The sequence below is a fragment of the Camellia sinensis genome, chromosome 5, assembly GCF_055761805.1.
Source record: "Camellia sinensis isolate YWXY chromosome 5, ASM5576180v1, whole genome shotgun sequence".
In the NCBI taxonomy this organism is placed as follows: domain Eukaryota; kingdom Viridiplantae; phylum Streptophyta; class Magnoliopsida; order Ericales; family Theaceae; genus Camellia; species Camellia sinensis.
The window spans coordinates 131,736,516-131,752,652 of record NC_138965.1 but is presented as its reverse complement, the minus strand read 5'-3'; the positions used below and the strand labels follow the sequence as shown (position 1 = coordinate 131,752,652).

Here is a 16,137-nt window from a genome sequence, read left to right as displayed (position 1 = left end):
TTAATTTAAGCTATTTGGATGTGTTTGATTCAGTTTAACAATACAGCTTATAGCTTTTTGTAAGTCAAAAATCAACTTATTCTTTGAGTGGGGGAAGAGAAGCTTAATCTATAAGCCAAAAATCAGCTTATGTTCACAGGTATAAGTTATAAGCTGTTAGGCTATAAGTTATAATCACTTTCCCACAGTTCTACCAAACAGGGCCTATAGATTATAGTTTAACAGATTGTAGATTATGACTTTAATCAGAAGCTGTTAATCTGTTTGGTATAGCTGTTAAATTATAGATTTAAGTTGCTGAGGAGTGTTTGTTAAATAAGCTGTGAAGTAACTTTTTCAATTAACTTTTATTTTTTATTATTCACTATTTGTCTACATTTCTCATAAAAAATAATAATAATATTTTATAGTCCATTTGGGTCTTTTTTTTAAAAATAAAAAATAAAAAATAAAAAAATTTAAGAGTATAACCGTGAATTAACATGTCCATAGCAGAAGTTGATAATCAGAAGCAAGGGGTGAGCAGCTTCTCAAAATTAGCTTTTTTGACTTAAAATAAATTGTTAAAATTAGAAGCTGTTTGAAATAAGTTTAACCAAACAGTCCAAAATAACTTTTAGAAGTCAAAAGCCATAAGTTGGCTCAAAAAAATCCCACCAAACACCTCCACTCACTACTAGAAATATGACTTTCTGCGTCTATCTTTTTGCGACCGTTTGTTTTGCGGTCGCAAAAAATCTCTTTTTAATTGACCCAACCGTGTTCTTAAAAATAAAAAAAATAAAAAACCCCCAAATCACTAAAAAACTTGACCCGTCCCCCTTTTTTCCCCTTATTTCCCAAATCTGAACTCTCTCTCTCTCAAAATATGTCTGTCGCTCGACTCTCTCGCTCAAATCTCACTGTCTCTCTCACTAGACTCTCACTTTGAAGAAGATTTGAAAATTTTGATCGATTGTTGATGAAGATTTGAAGATTTCAATCTGCTGTTGATGAAGATTTCGATCGATCCATAATCGAGATTCATAATCGGTAAGCCTAAACACTTCTCTTTGTCCCTCTCTGTAATGTTTGGCACATCTTCATCGATTCATCTTCATCGCTCGAATCTTACTCTTTGTAATGTTTGACGTATCTTCATCGATTAATTTGTAATGTGTAAATCGAAACATTAATCGATTCAACTGTTTGTCTCTCTCTGTAATCTTGCTCTCCTCTCTGCTCTTCGTACTCTCTCTCTCTCTCTATATATATATATATATATCCATGTAATGTATCACCGATATGTGTTGTTCAATTACAACAGTGTGTAAATTACAACAGTATCACCTCCAGATGGAATGTTGCTAATATATTGCTTAGTGTTGGTACTGTGAACGCCTATTTCTGAAATGTTTACCAGTTCTGAGCATTACTAAATAAAGACCTTTTTAAAAAAAAAAAAGGACTCCTAGACATGCTGTTGTTGATGAAGGTACCAGAAAACAGGGTGCTTCAAAGCTCTCCTTTGTTCATTTGACTTTGTTCACATGTTTGATAGTTTTATTTGATGGATTTAATCATACCTCTGTAGTCAAAGTGATCTTTAATGGAGTGTTTGAAAAGACCTTCATTTTATGAGAAAATTATGATCCATCATTTTCTGTACTGCTTGTTGATATTAGGCATATGAGCTTTTAAAGGAAGGTGTAGATCTTCAAGCTTTTTATAGATACTTTCAGTTTATGTTCTTCACATAATTATTAAGAGAAAGTAATTGTTTTATCTATGATAATTGTTGATGGTGCAATTGATTATTGAAAATGATCACTTTGTTATTGGGGTTTGTACTTTTGGGTAAGAAAGTTGATGGAAAATTTGTGATGGAAAAAGGTCTTCACATCCTTTCTTTGACTCAGTTAACGGTCCTCCGCCGGACTTGTTGACAGTAATTTGGAAGCTCCTTACTGGAAACACTTCATCGCTTGAATTGTTCAAATTACTTCTCTCTGCAAAATTGTTGAATATGCTGTTCATTTCATGGCTGCTACATGTGCTTTGAATATCAATCAGACATGTTCTATTTAGGAAAGAAAAAATTCTAGATCTAATATTTTTTTAACTCTCGTTTCTGTCATTACAGATCAAGCCCATACCTAACTCAGCTAGCGTATAAGGACTTCTGAGAGACTTAATGTTGACAGTTATTTCATTGATTTAAGGTTAGACAACGACCTCAATGCCTTCATTTCAAACTAATCGATGCGTGTTTTCTCACTATCTATAACTGAGTTGTAGGATTTTAAATTAGTTTTAGAAATTTTGACACACAAAATGGAAACAAGACATGTTGGCCAGGGTCAGACACATTCTAGAAATTTTGACACTTCTCGTCCATCCAACATACATACATATATATATATATATATATTAAAGGGGCTGTTTGGCCTGATGGTAAACAGCAAGACTACATTGGCGAGGCTTTTTGAATGGCAAATGTACTACGGTATTTTTAGGCCTTAGATTGAACATTAAAATAAGGTCTTAGGTTCTGGGTGTTGTACAATTGGGACTTTTGAAGATCTTTTAATCGTTTGTCCATTTTTAACCTATTCGAGAGCTAATAACCATGCAGATTTCTAGTCAAAGTGATGCATTTAAACTCTTACTTATGCAAATTTTTAAAAGGGGAAAGAGACAAGTGGCCTATTATGCATTTAAACTCTTACTTATGCATTTACTCTTACTTATGTAACTTGGAGTTGTTTTTTTAATGTCATGAGGAAAGAGACAAGTGGCCTATTATGAAATATGTTAGCTGTTTCAGATCCTTCCAATTTAGATTAATTTTTAAATTTTAAATTTTATTTTTTTAATGTTCATTGTTTTGTTAATTAGCTAGAAGGTGTTAACACCATAAATCTGCAATTTTTATTATTATTTATTATTTATATAATTGCAGGACACGTGGCATCCTTTTATTCATTTGGAAGTTAAAAGAAGTTATAGAGATAATGGAGAATGTGAAGGACAAAGTGGATGAGTGGGAGGACAAAGTGGATGAGTGGAAGGACACATGGCAAGACAAGAATGAAGATGGAAGAAATGGGTAGTTACTAAGTAGTTATTGCTGTATTTTTTCTTCTATAAATAGCCATTAATGGCTACATTGTAAAAGATCCAGAACTTAAATCAAAGACACTTGATTTCAATATTTCTTGTCATTTTCCTTATCTTAGGAGTAGTTTAACATAGATTTATATTTCGAAGCATTTATTTTCAGCATTTTCGTTTCGAAGCATTTTATGCACTTTCTTTTTGAAGCATAGGAGTAGAGGTAAGTAATTATTACTTCGATTGTTCACTCAATCATCTTTCTCCGTCCCTTTTTCTTCTTCTTCTTTTACTTTTTCTTTTCTCTACACTTGACAATTTTGAAGTCCTCTTCGTTGAGGCAAAAAAACCGTCAACACAATCGCTTGATAATTGGCTTGAATTTAATCTGTAAGGATTTTTCAATCCTTGCTGGCACGCTCGCATTTATGATATTTTCCTTCATAGGAAAAATAAGCCAACATTTTTTGGCACGCCCAGTGGGACAGCTAAGTGTAAGAAATGACAAACGATTTGGATTTCGCCATTCGAACTTGTCAAGATGAAATTTATTGGCGTAAACAAGAAATTTTGGATCTTCAAGAAGAGATCCATTTTCTTGATGAAATAAATTTTCATCCCTTACAATATTATTTGGTGGAAGAAAAAAGACACCATTTAATTGGAGAAATTCATCAACTTGATATGGAAATTCGCCAATGGAATGATGAGTTATCAACTCTCACTACTAAGTCTTTAAATGAGGCCTTAATGGCCGGAATTGGTGAATTTTTTCAGAATTTTTCCATGGTTAAAAATAGTAAAAGCAAAGAGTTGATTTCATCAATGGCTCGGGGGATTCAAGAATCCGTTTTTAAAGAGCCAAATTATGAAATTAACATAACGAAAGAGCATGTTTTTTAGCCAAATTTGGCTAAGAATGATGTTTCATGCATGGCTCGGGGGGTCTCAAAACCAATTTTTAGAAAGTCAAGTAATGAAAATAACATATCTATGGGTGATTTTCATAAACCATTAATGGCTAACATGGAAAAACAACCCACTTTGCTAAATAATTATGAAAATCAATTCGGCAAAAGTCATATTTTTAAAGCAAACATGGTCAAGAATAATGAACAAGCCACTGTTCATGAATTCAAAATTTTTGACATTTTTCAAAATGTCAAAAAGTATGAATTTTCATGGTCACACTATACCATGACTTTTGGTGTTCAAAATCCTTTTTGGATTTGTGGTTCACATCAAAATATAATTCTGATGATGTGGCTAATAAAATTAACAAATTGTTCTTATGAGTTCGAAGCACTAAGAACAAGGGATGACCATTTAAAATGCATGAACTTGGCTAGAAAAGCCTGTGCATTTAAATAAATGGTTGAGAATGGCTTATCTTTTCAAATTGATGGCCACTTGTTTGTATGTACACAATCAAAGCATCGAAGATACATTCGAAGCATCAAGAGTTGTTTCGAAGGTTGATTACTTCACCTTCGAAGCTGTATAAAGCTTTGAAGATACATTCAAAACATCAAAAGTTGTTTCGAAGGTTGATTGCTTCACCTTCGAAACTGTATAAAACTTTGAAAACTTTCGAAATGTGTACATCTCTTCAAATATATGTAAAATGACAATTAATTAGTTGTCGAATAATGCCTGTTTTTGGCATCATAAGTTGGCTCGAAGAACAACAGTTTTGGTGTCTTCGAAGAATTAATAATTGGTTCGAAGCACAAAATTAATATTTTCATTAATTATGTGTGAACCAGAACATATAAGTTTTGAATAACCACAATGTTGGCCAAAAACAGCTTCGAAAGCCGCCATAAGTTGCTTCGAAAGCCGTTTTGCCATAATTTTGTAAGCTTCAAAGCACTCTATCTTGCATCAACAACAGCTTCGAAGAAATAATAATGGTGGTTGTGAACCTTCGAAGCTTTGTCGAGTATTTTTGAGGATGTAATTCGTCTTTTGTCGGTTCCATCGACCTTCGAAGAATGATTTTGGTCCTTTATATCACTTTCGAAGCTTGTTACTAGTAATAATTCGAGTCATCTAGTCATAATTTCATACTCATTCGAAGCACTTTATTGGTGTTGTTACATCATTCGAAGCACTTTGCTGCTTAGGTTAGTCATGTGCTTGGTTCGGCCCTTCAAAAATTCAAATAAACATCATTTTTAAGGGCCGCGGGGGGTAATGTTAACACCATAAATCTGCAATTTTTATTATTATTTATTATTTATATAATTGCAGGACACGTGGCATCCTTTTATTCATTTGGAAGTTAAAAGAAGTTATAGAGATAATGGAGAATGTGAAGGACAAAGTGGATGAGTGGGAGGACAAAGTGGATGAGTGGAAGGACACATGGCAAGACAAGAATGAAGATGGAAGAAATGGGTAGTTACTAAGTAGTTATTGCTGTATTTTTTCTTCTATAAATAGCCATTAATGGCTACATTGTAAAAGATCCAGAACTTAAATCAAAGACACTTGATTTCAATATTTCTTGTCATTTTCCTTATCTTAGGAGTAGTTTAACATAGATTTATATTTCGAAGCATTTATTTTCAGCATTTTCATTTCGAAGCATTTTATGCACTTTCTTTTCGAAGCATAGGAGTAGAGGTAAGTAATTATTACTTCGATTGTTCACTCAATCATCTTTCTCCGTCCCTTTTTCTTCTTTTACTTTTTCTTTTCTCTACACTTGACAATTTTGAAGTCCTCTTCGTTGAGGAAAAAGAACCGTCAACACAATCGCTTGATAATTGGCTTGAATTTAATCTGTAAGGATTTTTCAATCCTTGCTGGCACGCTCGCATTTATGATATTTTCCTTCGTAGGAAAAATAAGCCAACAGAAGGTTTAAGAAATGAATGTGGATGCTATTATTTGAAAGCTAATATCCATGCAGATTATCTTTAGAGTGAGTGACCTAATTCTGGGAAGTTGTATTAACAATTGTACTAGAAAGCAACACCAAACTGCCTTTTTCTTCTTTTTTTTTTTTCGCTTGATTTGGATGCTGTTTATGGTAGTCTGTTTGTTTGTTTCATTTTGTTCTCTTCTTGGCTTTAGCCTTTCTCTCTGGTGTTTGTTACTTCTATAGATTTCAAAAAATTGCAAATACCTTATGTTGTTGTGTTGTAACCTCTATTAATCTTTCTTTCCTTATTTCTTTCTCTCTGGTGATGCTTAATCTTTCTTTCCTTATTTCTTTCTTTGTATATATGAGAAAATTATATTATACTTTTCACTCTCTAGTTTTCTCCCAAACTTCAGTTTGATTAAATCTTCAAACTTTAACATATGTTTTATTATAATTCTCCAGTCACTCACTGTTAAAACTTGAATAATTCTAATTCCACATAATCGATCACAGAACCGAACATAAGAAATCTTCCAAGACCAGAGGAGCCAACTGAATCTTCAAATGTTGGCCGTGTATTTGGGAATAGAGTTGGTGCTTCAAGCAGCTGGATGCCATCATTGACGCGCATTTCTTCAGCCAAGTAATTGGTATGATAACCTTCTCTGATTCATACTTCTTGTTATGTCTTATATTGTGCCATACTGCATAATTGATGGATGATTACATTATATCGTGATTATTAATATAAAAGCTCCATAGGTTGTTGATCAACTACTAAAACCTGCTTTTTCTTTCTTATTTTTTCTTTTATCCACCTTTAGGTATGGATCTGAAGTACAGGATACACAGAATGCATTGCAGATTTACCAATGTCATGAAGTTAGGATTGGTGGAGTCCTTCAGTACCGGATTGCATTATGTATTTCTCTTAAGGTGACCACAAAATGCAAACAAACACATTCAATGGTGTGTTAGAACTTGACCTGTCAAAAGCTGGTTGGTTTTTGAGTACATAGATGGCAAAATTGACTAAAGCCAGTTGTGTGTTTTACTGTTTCATTGATGACTTGTAAAGTGTTTCTCCCATTCTTCTGTTAATTGATCATAAAAGTTGCCTTTGTGTTATTTGGTTGTTTTGACTATGTATTTCATTTAATTCAGGATTGAGTTACTTTCTATTTTATTGCTTTAATTCCTTTGGATCAAAGCCCTGGATGTTCACCTGTGGATCAGTTTTAACCTTGGTACCCAAGTCCATCAGAGCGTGACCACACTAAATCTGGTATTGAAGGTATTTCAGATTACATCCTTTCCTGTGTTACTGCTCTGATGGGGCTTGTCTGCTCATTGCCAATTTTTCTGTATTTCAGACTATTATACATGATGCAATGTAAATGTGGAAGGCCTCACTGGAAGTCTGATATCAGGCCAACTTGCTCGTTGCAAGAAATTCATCTCTTTATCAGTATACATGGGTCTGAAGCCTTTGTGTTTGGAGTTTCCCAGGTAATAATTTTGAATCCATTGTGTACAATGTACATGTTGTCATGCATACATACCATACTACTCGTATATTTCTGACAATGACATGGTATAACCGTTTCATTGAATTTTTTCTCGATACAGAGGTTCCAATTTTATAAGTTTTCTAAAGCTTTTTCTGCAGCTTTTTATTTGCTCATTTTGGAGGTGTCTTGTACACTGATTATTTATTTTATTTTGTATTTTGTATTTTTTATGTTTATGTTTTTATTTATTTATTCTTGGGGGGAGGGGGGTAATAGGTGGGGGGAGGGTGTAGGCGGCTTTTTAAACTGAACCACTATTTTGTACTTTCCTAGATTCATACAGCATCACAAAAATGGAAATAGCTGCCGGTAATAAGAATAAAATTTATTTATTCTTGGGGGGAGGGGGGTAATAAGTAAAATTTCACTTATTAAGTTCTTTACTGACTTTCTTATTTCCAGGGTACAATTATTTGCTGCCGGTTCATTTTTTCTCATGTTTTCATGGCAGAGGGCTGTGGTTAATTCCAAAGTCTTGATATTCTAGGTTGACAGAAATTGAATACAGGAGATATTTCTGGAGAAACTGTCGTCACTTCAATTGCAGAACGATTGGTGCTTTGTTGGTACCCAAATCTTCACTCCTTTTTTCTCAGCTTTCTATGAATTGATAATTGTCTATCATCATGGAATGATTGGTCAATTATGATTTAATCACTCATTGAAGATTAAAATGAGTTCTGTTTAGTTGGCTCACCTGTTCAGAAACAGTGTGCAGAGATGGTGTGCAAGGGGCTGGAAACAGATGATAACAATGATGTTCTTTGTGGCCGTGGAGGAAGTTGCTCGACTTCAGAATTGAACAGGTAGTACGAACTATCTTTTTTGTTTTCCCCCTTTCTGTTCACCTCCGGAAGTGAGGAACAAATCTATAGCGATCCCGGGTTTACCCTTGTTGTACAGTGATCCGGACATGTGTCCGTGGATGTTGGTTGTTGTTTATTATCTAGTTTGCATCCTTTGTACTTTGTATATTGAGTTATGGGATGTGTTGGGCAGGTTTGTTACAGGTTGGTTGTGTTTGGGAGCCTAGTGTTGCTGCCCAGATTTTTAGTCCTTCGCTCGAGCGAGGAGTTTGTCGCTCGAGCGAGAGTAGTGTTGCGTCTGGTTCTGGACCTGAGAGTTCCATTTCTTGGCTCAAGCGAGCTTCCTTCGCTCGAGCGGTCTGGATTTTTCTTCGCTCGATCGAGAACTTCTTGGCTCGAGCGAGAGTTTTCTGTGTCTGGTCGCTCGAGCGACCAAGTCTTCGCTCGAGCGAGCGTGTTTTATATCAGCGGACAGCAGCGTCTTAAACATCACTTTTTTAGTCCCTTTCTTTGAGCAAAACCTAAATCCGACACCCTCTCTCTCTAAACTTGCATTCTCTCTAAGATTTGATCTCCCTAGGGTGTGAATCTAGCCTAGGGCCTTTGTTAAAAAGATAGAGGGCGTTGAGAGCTTCGATTTAATCTGAAAAAGTTTGGATTTGGAGCAAGTTAATCTTGGAGTCTTCATCTCCTTTTGGGCTAAAACTTCGAGGTAGGGATATCCTACTCCTCTCTATGGATTTTGTCTTTAAATTTTGGTATTTTGAGATGTTGGGCTTGGTTTGGTAATTTTGTGAAAGTTTGGGGCTTTTGTGTAATTTTACAAAAGTTGGGGTTTTATTCATAATAAACCTAGATGCATGTTTGGCATAGAAAAATGGAATGATTGTTAAATCATTGATGAAAATGGGACCTAAGGGTTGAAATGTTAATTATGGGAATTGACCTAATTACATTGTTTAATTAATTGGGATAATTAATTGAGAAAAATGAAGAAATGAAATGTTGATTGAATATCCATTGTGCATTTATTTTCTGTTTAGAAATAACTGCTTTGGGCTATCGGTGGAGGATAGTCGTGATTGTTGTAGACAATGCATGATGATTAGGCCAACTGAAACTAATCAATGAAGTGTGTCATGGAACTTGACGGTTGATAGAATACATTAACTGTATGTATTGGGTGATTGTATATAGAACCAATGTGTTTATATACGTTTTGTGTAGAGGAGGAGATAGGGGATGTACTCTGCGGTTTAGGGGAAGATAGGGGATGTACCTCTAAACCGGTTAGTGTTGGGAGAAGATAGGGGATGAACTCCGTAGATACAGCTCATATGCTTGTCTAGAAGTAAAGATAGAGCTTATATGCTTATCTTTGTGATATGTGGATATAGCTCATATGCTTATCTGTGGATGTTGTGGTTATACATATCTGTTGTAGAATGTGGATATAGCTTATTTGCTTATCTGAGAATGTGGATATTGTTGTTATACATATCTGTTGTGAATGTGGTTAGTGCTTATATGCCTATCCGTTGAAAAAGGGAAAATGAAAGGAAACTTGGACTCATAAGTCGTATGACATAAATATGTGATTGTACCAGTGTTGGCCATCTATCAATTGCTAATATTTTAGTCATTGTTCATGGTTGGTTTAGTGTATTTCTACTGGGCTGTGGCTCACCCTATATGGGAATATCATTTTCAGGTACATGAAGCATGCCACCTCCAAGGACATAGCTTGGGAGGCTAGAGGCGGACATGTTTTGTCGTTTTACTTTTGATGTATTACATGTAACTTCAAGCCAAGGGCTTTATGTGTAAACGAGTTAGTACTCTTTTGTTGTAACCAAGTGTTAACTTGGAAAGCTGTAAGCCCATAGGGCATTTTGTTATGATGTTAACATGTAATACTTATGTAATGGAACTCTAAGGAATAAAAGAATGTGGTTAGTTTATATGTAAATGCATGTCTTATTTGATGGGTTTAATGTTATTATTTTGAGGGCGTTACAAAATCCATAAATTTTGATGTTTCTAACCATGAATGTGGACTGGAAGAATTATGTGAACACAGCCCTCAAACCATTCGTTGCTTAGTGCAAATAACTTCATCCATATTCCATATCGGGTTAATTATATTTTTGGTTGTCAAAGTAAGAGTCTTTTGTCATTTTGGTCCTCATTGTTTAAAATTTGTCGATTTGGTCCCCAATGTTTAAATTTTGTCAATCTGGTACCCAATGTATAGGAAGTGTTAATTTAGGAAGAGCTAACCAACCTGGTTCATTGTTTAATTTTTCTTGTTCTTCTATTGGTTTATGTTTTTTATGAATCAAGATGATTTATGTTTTTTGTTATTGTTAATTGAATAACACATGTTGGGTAGTTTGTTCTATATAGGTACATGATTTCGGTTTCTGTTTGATTTTGCAGAGTGAGAGGTCAAATGATATGTTTTGTGATGACATTTTTGGAGAGTCACCTGTTGGAGTTCGTAAAACAGTAAGTCTTGTGCTTAATTTTTTTTTTTAATCCATTATATGCTGGTATATTCTTTTACCTGGTTGCAGTATCCTATTGTCAGCTGGCCTTTAATAAGAAATCATAAATGAGACATGTTGTCACTAGTCCAGAAAATGTACAAGTCTTTCTTTTCAATGTATCATATAACTCTGTATTAATTTATACCTTTACGTTTAACATGTACTGGCTTGTGTTTAGGTTTTCTTTCTTGGTTCATTATGACTTATTAATCAGCTCCAGCAGCTAGGCAAAACTTGAGGGAAACAATTTCGTGCATGCATGAATGTTTCATAATTAGATAATGGATTATAGTTTGTGAATTTTGTTTCCCTCAATGTTTTGAGAAAAACAATTTTGTGCATGCATGAACTAAACTTTTTCTATGGAGCTGATTCTTTGTTACTTAATTTAAGTAATTGCAGCTTTGGTCTGTAAATGGAATTTCTGAGAATGACGTGAATTGGAGGTTCGGTTTGGTTCGTCTGATAAGCATGGGTTTGAGGTTTGAGCTGCTGATCTTGAGATTGTGGTCATCCCCCTTTTTGTACATTTTTCCGGCCTCTGACAATTTTCAGTCGTTGGAATGGAGCCTACAACCTGTCATTGCTTAATAATTAGAATTCAATAATTAACCATTGGGTGTTAGCTTGAATAGTCCAAATTTCAGCTGTATTGTTACTTGTACCAATGGGACATTCGAAAGCTTATATCCAGTGACAACTTGATTTTTTCTGTGATATTTTTGTGAGATGATTAAATGATTAACTCTTTTCAAACTAGTATTGATTCTAAGAACAATTTTGAACTTTGTACCGTTATTGGAAAAGGTTTTGGCATCCAAGTAAGTCAATTAATGTGCTCTTTGTATCCATTTTTGTTTTGGCAACTAATATATTGATGTATATTTTTGCAGGTAGTGTTGAGGGAGTAGTTGATATGATTGAGTGGGTGATATTGAGAGTTAAATTCAGTTTTTTTTTTTTTAGTACTTGAATCTATTAGTATTTTGTATAAATACTTTTAAGGATGGTTGATGGATATTTGTTTTGTGTGTATAGAAGTTTATATTTTGTATGCACATTTTTTTTTTTTTGAAGAAAGATAATTTTGTTGAGGGAAGTGATGGAAAATAATACATGTGTATTAGAATTTTTGCAAATATCACTTTATATTTATTGTATATACTACTTGAATATATATATATATATATATATGAGAATATAGGTTGCTAAAACATTGTAGGTATTTTATTTATTTATATTTTTTTTGCGACGGTAACAAGATGGTCGCTAATACATTGTAGGTATTTTTTTTAATTTTTTTGCGACGGCAAAATATTAGTCGCGATAAGTAGATTAGGCGGTCGCAAATAGTTTGCGACTGCTATTTTGCGGTCGCAAAAAGTATTTGCCACCCCCACATTCGCGACCCCCATTTGCCGTCGCATGGGCCGTCACAAAAAGTCTTTTGCGACTGTTTTTTATTATTTGCGACGGTTTATAGCGGTCGCAAAAAGTCTTTTGACTATCCCCTTGTTTGAGAAGGTTACTATTTGTTTTTTTTTTAGTTATTTTAATCTGATAAAAAAACTAATATTTAAAATGGTAGTTAATTTTTTTTTATACTAAATTTGATAATTGTAAGAAAAAAAAAAAAATTATAAGTTATATATAATATTTTAACTTTTACTTCATCTTTATAGACCACTTTAGTTTTCTTTTTTTTTTTAAAAAAAAAATCCAAACTAAACTAAGAAAATAACTTGCCAAACACAGCTTTTGCCAAACTAGGACCGAACCCGTTTGTACATAACCAGATTAAACAGGATAAGATTGTTTGAGAAGTGTTAAATAAATATATTTTTTATTTTTTATGAAAAAAATGTATAAGAAAATAAAGAGATAATATAACCTTAAAAAATATAAGAAATATGCTATTATAGTAGTTGCCAAGTGACCTCTATATGATTGTGGTATTTATGGTGATTTTTTTTTTTTTTTGGAACTATTTATGGTGATGTTTGCTGGAAAAATTATATGTAGGTGGGAGAAGGGGGAAAAAATTACAACTGTATGAGGGGCAAGTGTATCTATGGTGAGGTGCAAATAAAATGCTGTAGAGGTGCAAGTGCCACTTGCACCCCTCTTTGTATTAGTAATTTCCTTTTCTTTTCCCACCCTTGGTTTGGGAAGCCAAAGGTTAGGCTTTTTTGGCTAAAATATCCACAAAAAACTAAATAGGCTTTTTAGCCACAAAAAATAAAACATTACATTTAACCCATAATCATTACATTCTTTCTCTTACAAAAAAGTCAAAAAAACCAGAAGTCATTCCCAAACGAGATTTTTTAGCCCAAGGCTAAAATAACTAAAAAAGCTAAAAAGTCAATCCACTTTCCAAACAAATCCTAAAGGTTTGTTTAGCAAATTACGTCAAATTTGATTAATAATGCGATAATATTACGTTAAAAACAAATAAAGTAAATTAGGCTAATTAGTCATGGATTGTCACATCATTTGGGACAAAAACTCTTATGTACGTTAAGTTATTTGTTGGTCTCAAAGTACCGTCATGAAACGTTTTAAGTGTGTTTTGATTGTTGGAAAGGGTAGGATTTACAATTTTGTGTTACGTAATTAAGGAATATGACAATAAATGAAAATTTATAATTGGTTAAAGACATGGTCACGTAGTGTCTCTAAACCAACCAATCATTTTTTCTTACATAATGGATTGAAAGAAAAAATTTCTTTTTATTTTTATTTGTTTTATTTTACTTTTCTATATCATAAAGAACCCAAAATTGAAAATTTTAAAAAGTTCAAAATTGCATCGTTCAAGCTACAACAAACATTCTATTTTCTTAGATTTTGGTATTGTAAAAAGAAATTAGTTGTTTTACTTGCATAGATATAAATCTTAGAATCAAATACAAAATTTTCACATAAGTGAGAGCTACATAAAGATACGACTCACTTTATATGAGAGGATTGTATTTAATTTTGTAATATATTTATGTGTTTTTAATTTTTTTTAAAAGAAATATACACTCAAACAAGATGCCAAAATTGAACCAAACTTTCATTAGATTGCACATGAAAGGGAAGAGCTTGAGTAATTCAATTTCCACACACTTATTTATCTTTTTGTATATATTTAATGACAATTTTATTTTAATGACAATTTTATCTTGAAACAAAATTACTGTAATGGACATCAAACCACACCCTTAATATTGAATCAACGTTTCCTCTATACACATCATTTAAAAATAAAAAAATCTTTGCACATTTTTCGAGTAAAAAAAAAATTAAACCCTAATTCCTCTATTGTTTTTCACTTGTTCTATTGTCTATTATTTGCTACACACTCTATAGTCCTCTATTGTTTGCAAAGCAATGCTCACTAGGTTTATTCTCCATTGCATATATCGTTTTGTTTTTAGAATCTATCATAATTCTTGATTTATGTGATGAAAAAGTTGCAAATCAATGGAAGTTCAAATTCAAATAAGAATATGCCTGGTTGCAACAAAAGCAGTGAAGTTGAGTTTTTTTGTGCATTTTTTATTTATTTATTTTTTTGCAATTTTAATTCGGCAAACCAGTGCCGAAACATGTTACGTTTTTCAGATATCAACTGCCGAAATTATTAATTATATTCGAAAGTCAAGTTCTGAATTCGGATATAAACCAAATTTAGAACTCAACGTTCGAATTTAAGAATTTATTTTGGAAATTAAGTTTCGAATTTACATGTTTTAGAAGTTCAAAATCAAATAAAACTTTTTCATTCAAATAACCAATACCAAATGAACAAAATTGAATTTCTTCCAAGAAAAAATGAGGGTTGATGGAAAATAAGAAATAAATGGAGTTGTAGGTCTTTAATTGATAAGGATCCTCTGTCTCCAAATAACTCTGTCCCCTTGTCCTAATTCACTCATTGCCATTGGATCATATGAGAATCCCAAGATGTGAAAATCTCAAGACATATCTAATGGTTGTGAGTGAATTAACAAAATGGGAGGGAGATGCTCACCTTCAACAATGCAACGAGTCTTTAATGGAGTCACCGTGGATCTTCTTCAATAGAGTTTGATGTCGCTATATCTTCAATGTAGGTGGAATAAAAAATGGGTCTAAACCATTGATTCTCTGTGTAACGAATGGTTTAGGTGGTGTATGTACAAGAATGTTAGTGTTGGAAATTTTTTTAAGTGAATGGAATTAGAGTCCATTTGAATGAAATGATGCAATCTTTCATGGTGCTTATTCGCATGAAAGGGTGTGAACCGAATAGATATGACTATTCTAAAGATCACAAGTACTTCTATAAGTACCATCCCATCCCATCCCATGGCATTATTGCATAAGTTAAGGTTTGTTTTAGGATTCATAGATTATGTCTAGTTGAGTATATAATAGAGAGTGCATGACACAAATTAGTTCGCTGTACACACAAAAAATTGTGCAATTTCTGTATGGGGTGATCTTGTATCCCAGAGGCAGGACGTCCATTAATCGCAAGTACCAGAGGCAAGGGCAAAATTCTATCTTAAAGACACAATATTCAAACATTGGCCTCGGTCACAATCTATACTAAGTTTACAAAATTTCTGTAAAGAATTTCTTGTGTTTTATTTTATTATTTATTTACATTAAATTGTTTTCTGAAAATATTTTCCTATAATTTTTAAGTCAGAATTTACTAACTATAGTGATACAGATTAATTCCTTTCAGTTAAATTAATTTTTTTGCAAATTTGCTTTCTTGCAAAGTTTTTTTCCTGCTTTCGGTAGAACTCTAGTATTGCGACTGCATCTTTTCCCTGGTAATAGAATCGATAAATTTTGTTAATTTTTTATCTGAAATTGTGTTTAAGTTGAATTCTATTGCATATTTATCTTTTCCAATATACTAATGTATTGTTCTAGAAAACAGTTCTAGATTTGTTGTCAGACAAATTTTAGTTTCTATTGTGATTATACAATTCATTTTAAATCTGTTTTAGACAAAATTCATTTCTATTTCTGTTACACAATGTTGTTGCACGGTTTGGTTTTAGATTTCTTTATTTTGCTCATAAACAAAATACCAGAACAGGTTCAGAGTTTTTACACACAGAATTGGGATATATTTTTCACCATTTGTCAGTTTAATGTTTAGTTAGATTTGGATGTATTTCGATATTTGATTCTGTGTGTACCGTTTAAAGTCAGAAGTGGAAGATATCTTTTGATATATCGTAAGTAATGGTCAAATT

At 33.0% G+C, this 16,137-nt stretch overlaps 2 long non-coding RNA genes across 5 annotated transcripts; both read left to right on the top strand.

The window, feature by feature from the left end:
- Positions 1–677: 677 nt before the first annotated feature.
- Positions 678–11,949, top strand: LOC145790865 (uncharacterized). Its single transcript, XR_014330156.1, has 3 exons — positions 678–1,032; positions 10,782–10,850; positions 11,785–11,949. It is a non-coding gene; the product is annotated as an uncharacterized LOC145790865 (long non-coding RNA).
- LOC114280693 (uncharacterized) lies at positions 6,486–8,399 on the top strand. 4 transcript variants are annotated; one of them, XR_014328878.1, is made up of 6 exons: positions 6,486–6,615; positions 6,790–6,901; positions 7,130–7,250; positions 7,339–7,474; positions 7,939–8,102; positions 8,225–8,399. It is a non-coding gene; the product is annotated as an uncharacterized LOC114280693 (long non-coding RNA). The 4 variants fall into 4 exon arrangements; XR_014328879.1 differs by having other exon boundaries at positions 8,024–8,399; XR_014328877.1 differs by having other exon boundaries at positions 7,988–8,399.
- Positions 11,950–16,137: the final 4,188 nt, after the last annotated feature.